Source organism: Lolium rigidum, chromosome 2, assembly GCF_022539505.1.
Source record: "Lolium rigidum isolate FL_2022 chromosome 2, APGP_CSIRO_Lrig_0.1, whole genome shotgun sequence".
In the NCBI taxonomy this organism is placed as follows: Eukaryota; Viridiplantae; Streptophyta; class Magnoliopsida; order Poales; family Poaceae; genus Lolium; species Lolium rigidum.
In genome coordinates this window covers 77,015,354-77,033,042 of record NC_061509.1, presented here as the reverse complement: position 1 = coordinate 77,033,042, position 17,689 = coordinate 77,015,354, and positions in this window count along the sequence as shown.

The window sequence follows — 17,689 nt, the reverse complement described above, 5'->3', positions numbered from 1 at the left end:
ACGTTAGCCCCACCAAAAAATTGGTTGCCTATTGTATTTTGGTGTATGTTTGGTTTGTTGCCAAAATTTTGGCTACCAATGGATGTCCCACTATTTGTCTCACAGAATCTTGCCAAATAATTGATCAAGTGGGGGTGGAGGATTCCTTGGCCAAAACATTGGCAAGCCAATTCTTGCCAACATTTGGCAGGGCAAGGTATGGCACAAACCAAACATACCCTAACAACCATCTAGTTCAGCGTGGCGTATGCCAATGACAAATCTTGTGGTCGCGGAACTGAAGCGTGATGAGATCCCAGCCGGTCAAGCCAACCATACAGTTCCGGAACCTCCTTCGACTCGCCTATGCCTGAATTAAATTGTGATTGGCAGTATTGGTATACTTTATTAAGAAATCGTTGCAACAAATTTTGATCTCCCCAATTCATGTAAAGCTAGTGTGCTTCACTTGGGACTCCAATCAGAAAAGAAAGCAGTTATCCTATTGATGTTTTTTAATAATATGTTTATATGATTATCAATTAGAACAACATTCTAGAATATTTGTTTCTATGATATTACCGCAATTGTAATTTTGCAGAGTTCATTCTGATAAGTAGCTATTTATTCTAAGATGATTTTCACATGTGATAACATTTACTTGCACTCTTGCAGACATCCTGCCAAACTATTTTGCATGTCTTGTAATACTTACACCAGATTTCTCTTTCTAAACACAAAAATAGAACACTCCATTGTGCTGCTCTTTTGCCTAGGAATCCATGACACTTCATGGCGTTTCTAGATGTTGAGGGATTTCCTGAAGTATGTTCGGTTAGCATTTTAAACCATGTTAAGTTGCATGAGAAGAGAACCTACGATTGACGGCTATCATCATTTCTTTTATCCAAGGATGAATTATGTCAATTTATATGATCTTATTCAGGTTTGACACTGCCAATGATAGGATTATCAGCACCACAGTGGAATTGGCTCGCCCTTGATAAATCTCAACCAAGATCATTCGAGTGTAAGTTTTTACCATTGGTTTCTCTAGATTGTTATGCTACCATCTATCTCCAGATGAATTGGCTAGAGTCTATGTCCTAGTGAATTAGCTACCATTAGTTTTACACTTCGACGCTAATATCATTTGTCCCATGCAGTTGAGTTCAAGATGTTACTGTGTCATGTGATGTGGACATATCGTTGCACATTATCATATTTGTCAGAACTCCATATCTTCCTTCATCATACATAGTATCTGGCATTCTATCCCTATATATATGTCTTAATTCTTGCAAACTAGATACACAGTTAAGGGCAAGATTAATTTGCGCAACCAACTCTAATGCATAATAAAGCTAGCAAGGTAGAGAGCCTCCGTTGCAACACTGCTCAACCAGATTTTTTTCTAGGAAATGATCACGATGTAATTGTGCACTTCTCTGCATATATAAATCTCTCTTTATTTGCTATATAGTATTTCACATGACTTCTAGCTTTTATTTGGGATAGAAGGAAACTCGCTAGCCTTGCTCATGGATTGCTTGTTAATTCAGGACATTTTTAGTCCTCGAAGTGGATATAAGACCTTGACAACATGTCAGGACAACAAAATTCATGGTTGGGCTCATAATTTTGGTAATTTGAATCATCAAATACAGAAATTGTGCACACCCATGATTTTTTCGAGAAAACGCAAAGGACCTTTATATTTCATTTCATTGAAAAGAAAGATAGTCTGTTACAATCCTCCTAGGAGGCTGGAGTTGCAACCTTAATGCATGTCCCAAGTCGACGGAGAACTACCCTAAGGCCGGTGCCTGCTTGTGCCCAGCACAACTTCGTCTTTGATGCGGGAGACAAGGCCATCTATAGATGGCTGGGCACCCTCAAAGACACATTCATTTCGCTGCTTCTAGACGAACCAAGAGGCTAGGAGCATGATGGAGGCAAGGCCTTTGCGGAGAGGCTTTGGAGTGTTATGCTTTGCTGTCCTGCACCACTTGGCGGGAGAAGATTCATGGTCAGGTGGTGCGCAATGTCATCCTTAGCATGAAAATACCTCGTGCCATATCTGTTTGGAGAAAGAGCATGCGAGGATCAGATGAGTCATCGTCTCGGGAGCTTGTCCACAGAGGAGGCAGGCTGGGTGGTGCTGTAATCCGCAATGAGCTAGGCAATCCGGGTGCTCCAGCTAGTTAAGGGGCGAGGCGCAGTGAAAGGACATGTAGCCCCCATGTGTGGTTTTGGTAATTGATGACAATACCTACGGACTAATGGATGCATTGAGAATCTATCTTAGGTCGTGTCCATAGCCATATGTTGGTCTCAAGGTTGCAAGATGAAGAAAATCGAGTGCAATAAAGAAGATGGATGAAGACGGTGTCGAAGAGAGAAGACGGTGTAAAAGATGAAGAGGGATGAAGACGGCGTAGAAGATGGATGAAGACGGTGGCGTGCGTAGAAGATGGATGAAGATGGTGGTGTGTATGTTGGAAGAAGATGGTGGCATGTACAAGGTTGAAGAGGGATGAAGATGGAGCTTGCCGGCTCGAGTGGAACGCGCAAGGACAAGGTTTGTCCTCGATAGGATAGTGGGTCGCATCATCGGAGAGAGCTCAAACCTTGCATGGATTGCATCGTGTTTCTTGGTTGTTATTGGTTCATATCCATGAGATGTTTTAGAGCTTGTGTTCATTCTCATGACAAGCTCTAACTCATCGGAAACGGATTCCTTCTACATCGCGTGTTACATGATCGTGTTGGATAACTTTTCCCGATTTACCATATTGAGAGGTTGCTCCTATAAATGCATAGAAAATCATCGTCCACTCTTTCTCATGTTTTCATCTTGTGTAGAGGTATCTTTTGTCGTCCTTTTTCTAGCAAAATTGGTTCCACCTCATTTGGATCTTCCTAGCTTGAGATATGGCGTTTCTCGTATTGCGCTTTATTTGGAAAAAGAAAAAGGAAAAAATAAAAAAATGGGGCGGTACTACCGGGCCAGATACCGGCCCAGTACCGGCAGGGTCTATGGGAGCCCGTGGAGCCCAGCCGGTACCAGGCCGGTACCGGGCCTGGAAGTACCGTCCGGCCCGACTCCCTTTTTCCCTCACAGCCGCCGGTGTGGGCCGCGCCCCACAATCCGGCCCACCTGCGCCACCTCTGCGTCTGGGTCGTGCCCGCACCAGGCCGGCCCAGCTCCTCCCGGCTCATTTCCCTCTCCCGCCACGCCAGGCCGCTGGCCGGTCGGCCCATTCGCGCGGCCACGCTTGCTGGCCGTCGCCCGCTCGCTGCGCGCCTGCTCGCGATCGAGAGAACCCCGGCGCTGCTCGCTCCACGCGACCACGCCTCGAGGCGTTGACCCGGGCCAGTCCTATACACCGACCAGGTCGGCGCCGATGCGGGTTGCCGCACACCCTGGTCGGGTACTGGGCCTGGCCCATTTAGCGTTTTTTTTATTTTGCCTTCGTTTTCTCTCTTTTTTCTTTTTTCGTTTTTTCGTTTTTTCGTTTTTCCGTTTTCTGTTTTTTCCTTTTTCTTTTTCTTTCTGTTTTATTTTTTCTTTTGTTCAAATTGAAAAAGTCTATATTCGAAAAATGTTTAAATTCGAAAAATGTTTAAATTTGAGAATTACTAAAATGGTTCAATATGAAAACTGTTCAAATTAAAAAATTGTTCAAATATGAAAATGGTTCATATTCGAAATTTGGTCAAATATGAAATTTGTTCAAATTCGAAAATTGTTCTAATATAAAAATCGTTCAGATTTGAAAATTGTTCAAATTCAGGAATGTACAAAAAGAAACGAAACAGAAAAAAAGGCTTACCTGATGTTGGGCTGCGGCCCATTTAGAGAAAACGGTTCGGCAAACTTAAAGGGCCAAGCCCACGAAGGTGGAGGGGGTGTGCGGCAACTGTGTTCGGTGCCGACCAGCTCGGTGTATATCACCTCCCGTTAACCCGTGCCTCGCTGCCTCGCGCTGCGCTCGCTTGCCCGCGCGGTGGGCTGCTGCTTGGCCCTCTCCGGCCCATCTCCATCTCCCTCAGCCCATCTCTCTCTCTCTCCAGGCCTGTTTTCATGTCCTGTTTTGCTGCTGCTTTTACATGGGCGGTTGTACCGGCCCAGAGGGTGGTAGTACCGGCCTGAAACGTTTTCTTTTCTGTTTTTATGTCTGTCTTTTCCGCCAGAGAGGTAGTACCAGTTTCACTTGCGGTAGTACCGGTCGGGTGCGTTTCTGGCAGTTTTTCTGCCCCCAACAGCTATATTTTGGAGCCCCTTATATATACCTTTCTCTCACATCTTGTCTAGGCAGTTCTTCCCATCTATTCTCTCTCCTCCATTGTTCCCTTGAAGATCTTAATCTCCCTCTTGATCCCCTCACTATTTGTTGCATTTTTTTGGGGGAAAGGAAATAGGACATCTAGATCTAGTGTTCCACCCAAGTGAATCCCTCTCCAAGTGAGGGGATCTTGCTAGATCTAGATCTTGGAGTAATTTGGTATTTCTCCTCATATTTGTTCTTCCTTCCTTATTCCCCCAATAGGTTTTGTAGCTTTGTTGGAATTTGGGAGAGAAGAACTTGGGCATCTTAGTGGTGTTTTTAGCCATTGCATTAGGTGCATCGGTTTGGGTTCTCTTCGGGGTTTCGGTCTCGTGTGAGTTCCCTCTAGGGTTTCTCGGAACCCTAGAGGGCTTGTTGACCTTAGTGGTGTTATTTCCTTTGTGGCATTGTCACCTTTGTGGCGTGCTAGCCTTTGTGGCCTTGTCGCCTTTATGGCGTAGTAGCCTTTGTGGCGTTGTTGCCTTTGTGGAGTGTGGTAGCCTTTGTGCTTTTGGAGCTGGTTGTGGCACGTTGGAGCCTTCGTGGTCATGATGCCGGTGTGGTGTGTTGTAGCCCTTGTGGCCTTTTACTTGAGAGCCTCCGTGTTGTGGAGTTCGCCTCAAGCTTGATACTTGGGTTTGCCCGAAGCTTGACGGGTTCGGTGACCACCCTAAGGGTCCCTTAGTGGATCGAGGCTTTCTCTTTGGTGGAAAAGCTCAAGGAGAATACGGTGGCCCTAGCGGCTCATTGGAGTGCCTTGTGCCTCCACACCGCTCGAACGGAGACGTAGCACCCAAGGGTGTGAACTTCGGGATACATCGTCGTCTCCTCGTGCACCGGTTACTTCTCAACCCGAGATCCTTTACGTATGCACTTTACATTGTGATAGCCTTCGTGCTTGATGTTCTATATCTAGTTTGGTATCACCTTGTGGCTCATCATGCTTAGCATGGGTTGTTGGTGCACATAGGCAAACCCTAGTTGATAAGCTTTGAGCTTAAGAAGTAAACCTTAGTTTTATTCCGCCTTGTTAAGCCCTCAAGTAGAAGTTTTTATAACCCGCCTATTCACCCCCCTCTAGGCGACATCCTTGTACATTCACGCGGTCTGCAAACGAAGCGTGAGGCGTCTGAATGAGTCAGCTTCATTTACTGAAGACCAAGCTGCAGAGATGGTGTCTTGAAACCCATCAAGACCCAGCTAGTAGTCTTTGAAGTGAATGCGCCGACAAGTCGGTGGCATGGGGCAGTAGTCCAGCAGTAAGGGACTGTGGTCGGAGACAACAGACACAAGGCAGCGGAGGTGACATCCATCGTGGAGCTCTTCCCAATCAGCAGAGGACCCGGTCGAGGTGGACAAGTGTCAGCGGTGTTTGCCATTTCACCATGTGTACCAGCGCCCGTTTAGGTACACTTCCTTGAGAGAAAGGCCTTTGATATGACGGCGGAATCTGCCCATCATTCGACGATTTAGATTATCGTTGTTCTTGTCTTCATCGCGATAGATTAGATTGAAATCTCTGCAGACCATCCATGGCCCTTGACAATCGGATGTTACATCGCGCATCTCTTGGATGAATGCAATCTTGTCGGTGTCCTCTTGCGGTCCGTACACCACGGAGAGCCACCATTCCATGGTGCCTGACCTGGAGACTTTGGCAGTAATCACGTTCATGTAAAACGAATGATCAAAGATGGTCATGATATGGCTCTTCCAGGCCAGGAGAATGCCTTGTAGTCCTCTCGTGGTCTAGCCACCAGTGCGCGGTGCCTGACCTAGAGACTTTGACAGGTGATAACTTTCATCGAGAACGAAGGATCAGAGATGGTCACCCATGATTTCAATGGTCACTTGACTCCTTGATCCCTTCAAAGCCGAACAGGGCCCAATAGATAAGAGTTGTACTCCCTCTATCCGTCTGTGCGTATTCCTAGATCATCAATTTAACTAACATAATATAAATTATATAACACAAAATTACTATATGATTGGAAAGTAGAACATCTTTACTTTTAATGATATATATTTTATAATATTTTTACCTTACGTTACATGGGTTAAATTTACGGCCTACGAATACGCAGAAGACCTATAAACTGGTACGTAGCAACAAATTTATTTTTTTCAGTTTCTTCATTAGCATGCAATTTTTTTATATAGAATGTTACCTGCTCCACAGGATTACTCAAAACTGGTAGAAATCAGAGCCATCAATACTATTCGTCCTCGGCAAGAAGGAGGAAGGCCATAGGGGTCGGCCTCATAGAAGGGCCAGTTTGGATGCCCGCATGGATTTCAGGGAAGAAGGCCACATGCATCAGTCTCGTGGAAGGACAATTTACTGTCTCAAGTATAAAGCCATGTTTTACATCTAGCTTGGTTGTCAATATGTCATTTTTTTGCTTGTTTGTGCACTTTTTTTTAGATAATAGGCAAAGATTTGCCCAACTTTAAATTAATAAAGCCAACAAGGTAGCAAGGTTTAGATACATACTGCTGGGCATTACAGCTTCGCCAACGCACACATAAGCATAGAGTTTCTAAACAAGATTCATGGAGACAGAGAAAAGCCACATCATATAAGGAGAGGTCTTCATGCATTCCAGGCCGTCCCAGGCACCCCACCATGGCACGGGCTACTCCATCATGACATCGCTGGCCTGAGAGACGCGTACAGCTCCCTTAGCTCGCGCACCATTCAGTTTAAGCCCTCCTTTTCTCTTGACTTGTATTTTAGGCTCCACAGCTGCAAAAAAAATGATGATTTTGTAAACGATGTCAGCTGGGTTAGCAATAATTTTCTTTTCAATAGCAAGTTTATTGCGCACATTCCACAGCGCCCAAGACTGGGCAAGAAAAAGGATCCACAACAACTTTCTGGGGTAACCCGAGAAGCTAGACAAGATATCATGGAACTGGGCAAAGTTAGCGGGGCGCCAGTTGCACCCGAGCAGCTGGCGCGTGACTGACCACGCGAAGATCGCCAAAGAACAGGAGAAGAAGATATGACTAACATCCTCCGGCGCACCACACAGGGCACATAGGCCGTTTGACGGACCATGTCGAGTAAGGATCTGCAGTGCCGAGGGCAGCTTATCCAGGGCTAACTTCCAGGAGAAGATTTTGATTTTTAGCGGAACCGAGGCTTCCCACAGGTCTTTGAAATGAGCCACCGTCGTGCCCTTCGACAGCATAGCATACATGGATCTCACTGAGAATGATCCGTTTTGTTCCAGGTGCCAAGAGATCTTGTCTTGACCCGTGGTGAGAATCACCGCAGCCAAACTTCTTTGAAGATCTTCCCACTGCCGCACACCCTCCGGATCAAGAGAACGGCGAAAACGGACTTGCAGATTGTCTTGAAACAACGCATCAGCGACCGAAATATCTTGATTGTCACAGATGGCAAATAACAAAGGAAAGGACTCCAGTAGGGGCCCCCTTCCCCACCACCAGTCCTTCCAGAAGCTGGTTCTATTGCCGTTCCGCACCTTGTGCTTTGCTCCTACCTTAAAGAGGTTCTTGATTTTGTGAAGACTTTTCCAGAAGGGGGAGCCTCCATGACCTGATCCCGCAAACAAGTCGGAGGCGTCCACATACTTAGCATGGATGATGCGAGCCCAGATCGTGTCCTCTTCCCCGGTACAGTCTCCAAATCCACTTCAACATCGGTGCCACATTCATCTTTTTGGTATTGAGTAACCCTAGCCCTCCATATTCCTTGGGTCTACAAACAGCTGGCCGCTTCACCAGGTGGTACTTCCTCTCCGGTCCCGCTCCTTCCCAAAAGAACTTAGAACGATGAGAGTCAAACCTCGCATGAATCCCATCATGGAGGAGGAACAGGCCCATCGCAAACATCGGGAGATTGTCTAGGCAAGCATTAGAAAGGATAAGTCGTCCCCCTGACGACATCAGCCTTCCCAACCAAGGTTCGATTTTAGTGGCGAGTTTCCGCACAAGAAAGAGCCACTCGCTCTAGGGTTAGCTTTACGTCGGAGATAGGGAGGCCCGGATAAATGAAGGGGAAGGAGCCAAGTTTTCAGTTAAGCTTGTTAGCAATTGAAGTCCGCTCTTCGAACCGCTGACCCAGCACAAACACCTCGCTTTTGTGATAGTTGATCTTGAGCCCCGACATATCCTCAAAGCACATCAGCAGGAATTTAAGGTTGGCAATATCCTCATCCGAACCTTGAATGAGGATAAGCGTGTCGTCTGCATACTGAAGATGGGAGACGCCCCCAGGCAACAGGTGTGGAACCAGACCGTGAATGTGTCCGGCCTTGGAAGCCGCAGAAAGAATACACGCATGTGGCCTCACCAATGAAGTTGAAAAGCAGCGGTGAAAGGGGGTCTCCCTGGCGAACCCCTCTCTTATTTCTGAAAAACGGCCCCACTTCACCGTTGATAGAGATAGCAGTTTGTCCCCCAGAGACAAGTTGTAAAATCCTATGGATGTATCCTTCATCAAAACCTTTGCAACGGAGAACTTCCCCCAAGAAGTCCCAGTTCACTCGTCGTATGCCTTTTCAAAGTCCAACTTGAGAAGCACCCCATTATGCTTTCTCTGTCTCAAATCGTGAATGATTTCTAGCAGCGTCAACGGACCGTCGAGGATATTTCTTCCTTTGACAAAGGCAGTTTGATTGGGAGAGAGGATCCTATGCGCAATCGGATCCAACCTAGATGCGTAAGCCTTGGAAACGATCTTAAAGATTACATTGATCAGTGCAATTGGTCTGTATTGTGTGATTTGATCCGCGCTGGGCACTTTCGGAATAAGCGAAAGAATTCCAAAGTTGAGCCTAGAAATGTCAATGCGCCCCAGCACAAAGTCATTGAGGATGCGCAAAATACCCAGCTTGACCTGCGGCCAGAATCTCTTGAAGAAGATAACAGGGAAACCGTCCGGGCCCGGGGCGGTATCTCGTCTTCATGTCCTTAACGATGGCATCAAGCTCGGCCTCGCGAGAAAGTGAGAGCCGATTCACATTCTCCTCCTCTCGAGACCCGACTATACCTATCCCAGGTATCTGGCGCCAACCCGCACATCCTTGCGGCAGACGAGCCAAGCAGGCTTCTGTAGAAGTCATAAACATGCTGTTGGATGAGCTTCGGGTCCGTGACCGTCCCGCTGTCCGTGACTAACGCTGAAATATTGCATTTCCTTCTTCTGCCGTTGGCAACTGCGTGAAAATAGGCTGTGTTTGCATCTCCCTGCAGAGCCCACCTGACCCTGCCTCGCTGCCTCCAGTGTTCCTCTTCAATCTTATATATATGCAGCAGTTGCTCCTCGAGGTGATATCTAGATGCCCAGGCGTCTTCATCCAAACCAGAGGAGTCAGCCAAAGCACATCAAGCCGAGCAATCCGAGTGAGGAGCGCGTTCTTTGTGGCCTTGGTGTCCCTACCAAGGTTCTGATTCCATCCCCTCAAGTACTGTCTTAGGCCCGACGACATGAACGACCACCAGTCGATGATGTCTCGGCCGCCCACCTTGGACAACAGCCTGGCCCATGTAAACTGGACAAGAGGGACAAAATCGGGGCGCTCAAACCAGCTGGACTCGAAGAAGAATCAATTAGAACGAACGGGGAAGCCCTCCCCGGTGTCAAAAACGAGAGGCGTGTGATCAGAGCCAAGGCAGGTCTCGGCAGCAAGAGAGCAAAGAGGGAAAATAGCTTCAAAGGATGCAGAGACAAAGACACGGTCCAGAGCAGAGCGGACAGGATTAATCTGACGGTTAGACCAAGTGAAACGCGCCCCAGTGCGCGGGATTTCTCTTAGGGCCCAAGAAGAAATGCTGTAGTTGAAGAGATCAATAAGGGTCCAGTTGACATTATCGTTGTTCTTATCTTCCGCCGCTCTGATAAGGTTGAAGTCCCCACCCATGAGGATCGGCAAGTCACAGTTGGCGATTTTGGCCATAATCTCGGCCGAGAACCCTCTAGAACGAGCATGGTCTGCAGGGCCGTAGATACCTATGACTTCAAGCTTTTTCTTGGTAGCACGATGCAGAATAGATAGGCTAAGGAAGAATTGACCCTTGTCCATTCTCCCCACTTCAAACATACCGTCCCTAACTCCCAACAACATGCCTCCCGAGTGGCCATTCGCTGGGAGCCATGACCAGAAGAATTTCTCTCCCACCTCAAGGCTGGCAAGCTCGGCGTCCGTGAAGTCTTGTTTAATAGTTTCTTGAAGAAGGACCAGATCAATACGGTGAAGTCTGAGGTAATCTTTGAGCAGGGTTCGCCTCCCTCTGCGGCCGAACCCCCTGATATTCCAGAAGAGGGCCCTCATTGGGAAACCATGCTAAGCGCCCGTGCTCGGCGGGTTAACGGCCGGTGCCCAACCGGGGTAGGTCTGCGCGCGATCCTTCGCTTCTTGGGAGGAAGCTTCTTTGTTTTGCCAGGGCCCGAGCATGGTTCCCCCTCGGAACCAGCCTTCGGGCAAGTACTTTCCTCCCTTTGGTCAGTACTTGTCCGCACTCGCTTCTTCCTTGTCTTTAGCCTTTTCCTCTTCAATCTTTCGCCTAGCCGAGAGCAGGTTCGGCCTGGGCACGCTCACGAGCTTGGAGAAGAGTCACCGCGTGGGCAGGCGACCCCTCCGAGGATTTAAACAGGATGCAGCTATCTCTAGCCACCTTAACAAGATGCTGAACCGACGAATCTTGGAAAGCGACAAAGGAAGAGGGAAGGTTGGAATTACCTGGAGCAGGCGTGGCGGAGGACGGTGCAGCGGAATCCTCGATGGGGCTCTTGGACATGGAGTTCTTCTCAGCAGTGGCGCGGATGGCACGTTCCAGGACCGGGCCATCAGAAGTCCCTTTTGCTCTCACACTCTTGCGTTGCGCCTCCACCGGAGGGGCCTTGGAGCGCGGCGCGCGAGCAACAGCAGCCCCCAGGGCTGGGATTGGGGCATCCAGCAGCAGCAGTTGGCCCGAGGAAGGTGAGCCGCCCTTAGAGATGGCGGGAGCATGGTGCAGGTCCAGCGAAGGAGGAGGCGCATGTGTCTCCACCGTGGCTTCAGCCTCCGCTGCTTCCGAGCATCGCTCTCTAGAGGGGCGATCATGGTTGCTCTTGCTCCTCGCGCTCGCCGTTCCTCCTATATTCCCGATCGGACGTAACGGAGGGAGGGGTGACCCAGCCCACCTCCGCTCTATCCTCCTCGGACATCCTCGAGGCTTTTCCGTGGGTCGGCGAGACCCGTTCTCCCGACGTCGGGTCCTCGTGGAGGTCAAGTTGGAGGAGCAAGTCACCGTCGGAGGCCTCGGGAGGCTGGTGCTTGGAGGTTGTGGGAACCGAGGCCTTGATAATTTGCGCCACGAGGGGAAAGATGTTGCCTGTGGGGGTTAGATTGGAGCCGTACTGGCTGCGAGCAGAGGCAGGTATGGTGAGAAGCGCCGCGTCGTCCGCAGGAGGAGAGAGAGGCGCAGCGTTGAGCGGCACCGATTTCCGCGGGCCGCTTCCTCCCTTGCCTGGCGCAGAGGCGGCGGCTCGTTTCTCTTTCAAGTGCTTGCCCCGCCGCCCATCCCAACGGTCATCGTCTGTTTCTTCGCAGTCATCTTCACGTTCCCCGTTGTCATCGCCAGGAGGGAAGCTAGGGGGAGCCCTTGGGGGGGAGTCTTCAGCAGCAGCGGTCTCGCGAAGGATCTTGATACGGTACCCTTGGAGGTTGACGAAAAGAGTAATAGAATCTGGGAGTACATCTCCTTTGCGGCAGCCAAAGGACATCCTGACCGGCGTCTCCAAATGAGAGAGGGAGTCCTCATCCACAGACATTGGGCGGCCCACCTCACGCGTTGACAGCAGCAGGCGTTCAGCAAGACGCAACGGAGGCGGCACCCCAACCAGCTTGACCCAAATCTCTTCAAGGGTCTCAGAGGCAAGCGGGTCCCCGTGGGGACAAGAACTAGAGCTTTGATCTTACTTGACGGCAGGGTTAGCCCGCCACCACGGATCGCAATGCGGAGGCTTTCCTTGGAAGGGAAGACGACGACGAAGTCCGAGGCAGAGAGCTGCCGCACCTGCCAATTCCAGTTCTCATCCACGAGGTCTTTGAACTCTTCTTCCACTTCTTCTTTCGAAAGGCGCCCCCAGCCAGGATGACCGTGGCGAGTTGGAGGCAGTGGCGCCGAAGCTCTTCGTCTGGGACTTCAATGCAGAGGAAGCCCTGGCGCCCTCCGCCGAAACCCGCCCAATAGGGAGCCAGCACTTTGGCGAAGGCGGCGCACATGGCAGAGAGGTGGCCAACTTTCTTACACTTGACACAGAAGGGCTCGTCGGTGCAGTCGGCCTGAATATGCCCCTGTTTCCCACAGTTATAGCATGTTATGTGGGCCGCATCAGGGTTTGTGACAGCGGCTTCCCCTGGGCCGGTGCCATCCCCAAGAGATTGAGCAGATGTAGGTCCTTGATGTGCGCGCGGCTGGCGGAGATTCCTCCGGCCCGCGTTCTTCCCTGAATCACGGCCGCGAGGAGGAGGAGGAGGGGGCCGGGTGTCCTGCCGTGGGCCTTCCCCCTCGGAACGCCACGACGAGGAACCCGGCCGGTCGAGGTCACGGTCACGTTGGCGCTGTTGTCGACGATGTTCCTCTTGTTCACGATCCAGCTTCTGCCGTAGATCTTGCTCGCGGTTGCGAGAGTAGCCCCCGTGGTAGTCATCAAACGGGCGCTTGCCGTAAGAGCGGTCACGGTCCATGGCTACGAGGTGAGGGACGAGAGCGCCTGAGCAGGGGTCGCGGTGGGTAGAGAGGCGCTTGGCGGCGGAGCGGTTGCGACTGACGTCTTGAGAGGTGGCGGGGAAGGCGAGAGTGAGATCTAGGGTTCCTGGAGGGAGCCAGAACCACTTAAGACCTGCCGGTGGAGGGGTAGGATCGTCCCCAGCGAAAACCCTAACCGCGCCGGGCCGCCCGATCCCACTGGCTGCGACGTGGCGGCTATCTGACGGTTCGGGCGAAGGGGTACTATGGTCCCGCTGGTCCGCAGGAGGTTGGGCTGGCCCAAACGCTCCCAACGCCCCAACAGAGCCCACGTGGGCCTCAAGCGCAGGGCCCAATCCCTGGGCCGGCCCAGGAGGCCCCTCACGGCCTCCGGCAGCACTCCCCGTGCAGCAGGCAAACCCTAGGTGGAGCGGCGGCGGCGACTCCCTCGACTCCGGCCGCCCAGGGCACGGAGGAAGCGCCACCACAAGCTCTCCCACGCGGAACGACGGAGTTCCTGGTGCGGATCTACCAGATCCCACGGCGGGCAGCGAGCTCCGGCCCAGGCCTGGAGCGACAGGAAGCGGCGGGAAGTGGGTAGACTCCGACGGCGGCGGCGGCGTGGCTGGTGCTTGGTTCCCCTCCCTTGGGGAGAAAGCCGGCGGCAACAGCGGCGGCGCCTCCCCCGCCGGATCTGGCCAGAACCTCCCTAGGTTCAGCACAGAGGAAGATGGCGATGGCGAAGTACCGTCGGCGTCCGAAGCGCAGGTGTCAGAGAGCGAGTCCTCGACGTCGGAGCAGATGGGAGCGAGGGGGCAAACCTGTTCCCCTTCCTCGCCGTCGACCGGCGACCCCCCTGGGTGCGCCCAGATCCGCGGCGGCGGCGCTCCGGGAGGGCGAGCTCCCAGTCGCCTCCCGAGTCGCCAGAGCGTCGCGTGAGACACATCCCCAAGCCTCTATCCCTTCGTTTGTGCACTTTCTATCGAGCTTGGTGCTTCAAGTCTAACAACATATATGTTGTTTCACTTAGTTGTTAGGCACACCTTTGTTATCATCATAGGATAAAACTTGTGAAAATAATAGTAAACTTTGTACGAACATATTTCCTGCCCTCTAGGTTAGTGTCTCTATCTTGTCAGAGCTTCATATCAAAATCAACAGATGCAAGCATATTTTGGTTGGTGTAGTGAATTCTCTCATGTATGCAGGAGATTCGCTTCTATGCACTTTAGAAGTCATGTGAGTACCATTACACGTGCCCTAATACAATCATACCATGAACATGAAAAAAAATTGCTAGGCTTCTGCGCAATACAATCGTGTCATGAAATATAAAGTAGAGTTACTCACCCTAAAATATGAAAATCATCAGGACCTATATTTGATCTTCAGAGGAGTACAAGCAGGTGGTGGCTTGATCATCTCTCCTCTAAAATCTCCAATAACATACATGATTTTCGCGATATTGTTTCGGTCTATCTTCTTTATGTGTTGTGGATCATCCAAAATCTCTGGTTATGTTCAAGAACATGAAGAAACATTGCCAATTGCTCTAAAGGTGTGGATGCTATGTTTAAGAAACCCCTAACCTTTAATGTGTTCTCATGGTGGTCGAAAGCAGCTCCTTTTCATCCTAAGCATATTTATAACCTCCGCATCCTTGTTATCGAGCCAACCTCCTTTCCTGGACGCGGCTGCGGTGTATGAGAGCATCTCTAGCATACCCCCATCGGACCCCCATCCGCATAATAACCGATGTTTTCCGGTTTGGAGGGGGAAAAGGGGACCATTCAGAAACCTCATCAAACCCCCATACCAAAAAATATTTCCGGGCTATCCCGTTTCGCGCCGCGGAAACCCCAAGTTCCAGGTTTGGAGAGGTTGTGCGAGCGCGAACCCCATCTTCTCCCCCGCGTTGGTTCGAAGGATGTTTCAACTCGTCCTTTCCCCCTTCCGCCCCACCTACCGCTCCCGATTCCGCCGCTCCCAGTCCCCTCCGGCCACCGCAGCCCTCGCGCCCTGCACTGACATGGACGCCATCAGCCCAGCGCTGCTCCCGGGGCAGACCACGACGCGCAGACCGGCTCCACCGACCGCATCTGGATCCAGCGCCGCCGCGGCATTCGGCACCGAAGGCGTCATGGTCGACGCGCCTCCCGCTGCTGCTACTCTCGGAAAGCGAAAGCGGCTGGGGCAGCACATTGTCCCCTCGCCTCCCGCTGCCCCCGCGCCACCCGCTGCAGCTGCCCCTCCCGCTCCGGCCAAGCGTCTGAAGCGGCCGGGCAGTGATACGTCTCCAACGTATCTATAATTTCTGATGTTCCATGCTAGTTTTATGACAATACCTACATGTTTTGTTCACACTTTATATCGTTTTGATGCATTTTCCGGAACTAACCTATTAACGAGATGCCGAAGTGCCAGTTCCTGTTTTCTGTTTTTTTTTTGGTTTCAGAAATCCTACAAAGGAAATATTCTCGGAATTGGACGAAATCAACGCCCACGATCTTATATTTCACCGAAGGTTCCAGAGCACCGAAGAGGGACCAGAGGGGAGCCAGGGGGCCCCACCCCACATGGCGGCGCGGCCAAGGGGGGGGCGCCCCCCTATGGTGTGGATCTACCAGGACCCCTCCGAGGCTGCCCTTCCGCCTATATATTCTCTCCGCCTCGAAAACCCTATCACCATAAGCCACGATACGAGAAAAGTTCCAGAGCCGCCTCCATCGCGAAGCCAAGATTCGGGGGACAGAAGTCTCTGTTCCGGCACGCCGCTGGGACGGGGAATTGCCCCCGGAAGGCATCTCCATCAACACCACCGCCATCTTCATCGACGCTGCTCGTCTCTCGTGATGAGGAGGGAGTAGTTCTCCCCGAGGCCGAGGGCTCTACCGGTAGCTATGTGGTTCATCTCTCTTCCCATGGTGTGATCTTTATGTGATCATGAGCTTTGTATCACTATTAATCTATGTGCTACTCTAGTGATGTTATTAAAGTAGTCTATTCCTCCTCCATGATGTAATGTTGACAAGTAGTGTGCATCATGTAGTACTTGGCGTAGGTTATGATTGTAATCTCTTGTAGATTATGAAGTTAACTATTACTATGATAGTATTGATGCGATCTATTCCCCTTTCATAGCTATTGTTGACAGTGTGTATGCTATGTTAGTACTCGGTCTAAATTGCAATGGTCTATTATGCACTCTAGAGGTTACTTTAATATGAACTCCGAATGTTGTGGAGCTTGTTTACTCCGGCTTGAGGGAGCTCTTGTAGCCCTACATAATGAATGGTGTTTGTTATCCAACAAGAGAGTGTGAGAAAGTAGCACAAGTGAAGAGAAGTTATTTATTTATGTGATCATTGTTGAGAGTGTCCACTAGTGAAAGTATGATCCCTAGGCCTTGTTTCTAAGCATTGAAACCCCGTTTCCAACAAGTTCTGCTACATGTTTGCTTGCTGCCATTTTTATTTCAGATTGCAATTACTACTCATATTCATCCATATTACTTGTATTTCACTATCTCTTCGCCGAACTAGTGCACCTATACATCTGACAAGTGTATTAGGTGTGTTGGGGACACAAGAGACTTCTTGTATCGTAATTGTGGGGTTGCTTGAGAGGGATATCTTTGACCTCTACCTCCCGAGTTCGATAAACCTTGGGTGATTCACTTAAGGGAAACTTGCTCGCCGTTCTACAAACCTCTCGCTCTTGGAGGCCCAACACCTGTCCGCAGGAATAGAAGCGTGCGTAGACATCAAGCTATTTTCCGGCGCCGTTGCCGGGGAGGTAAGGTAAAAGGTATTCACATCCTCCTACTACTAAGCTATTTCCTAGCACTGTTGCCGGTGTGTGAGTGCTTGAAGCTATTTCCTTTAGATCCTGCAATTGCATCTTTTTGTTTCTTGTTTTTATTTCACAAGTTAGGCTTAATGGAAAACAACAAAAAAATTAGAGATCTTTATGAAATTTATCTTGAGTTAGGACATGAGGTGTTTGAAGAGAAAATTAAAAAACCCATGGAACTTTGTTTGTGATACGTCCAAAACGTATCTACTTTCCCGAACACTTTTGCTATTGTTTTGCCTCTAATTTGTGTATTTTGGATGCAACTAACACAGACTAACGCTGTTTTCAGTAGAATTGCTCTAGTGTCTCGTTTTTGTGCAGAAATTCAACTTTCAGCAAAATCCTCGGAATTTATGCGAAAGGTCCTATTTTCCCAGAATATTGACGGAGCCAGAAGGGCAAGCCAGGTGGGGGACCCGAGGGCCCCACACACTAGGCCGGCGCGGCCCAGGAGGGGGGCGCGCCGCCCTATTGTGTGGCCGCCTCGGCTGGCCCCCGACGCCCTCCTTCGGACTACTTATTGCCTTTGACCTAAAAACGCACGGGGGTTAGTCGAAATCGCCGTAAACCATCCGAGACGCCGCCACCGTCGCGAAACTCCGTCTCGGGACCAGAAACTCCGTTCTGGCACTCCCCCGGGACGGGGAATTGGAGGAGATCATCACCACCGACGCCTCTCCATCGACCAGCCATGTTTCCCCCATCCATGTATGAGTAATTCCCCCGCTGTAGGCTGAAGGGGATGGTAGGGATTGGATGAGATTGGTCATGTAATAGCATAAGATTGTTAGGGCATAGTGCCTAGTGTCCGTAATTGGTAC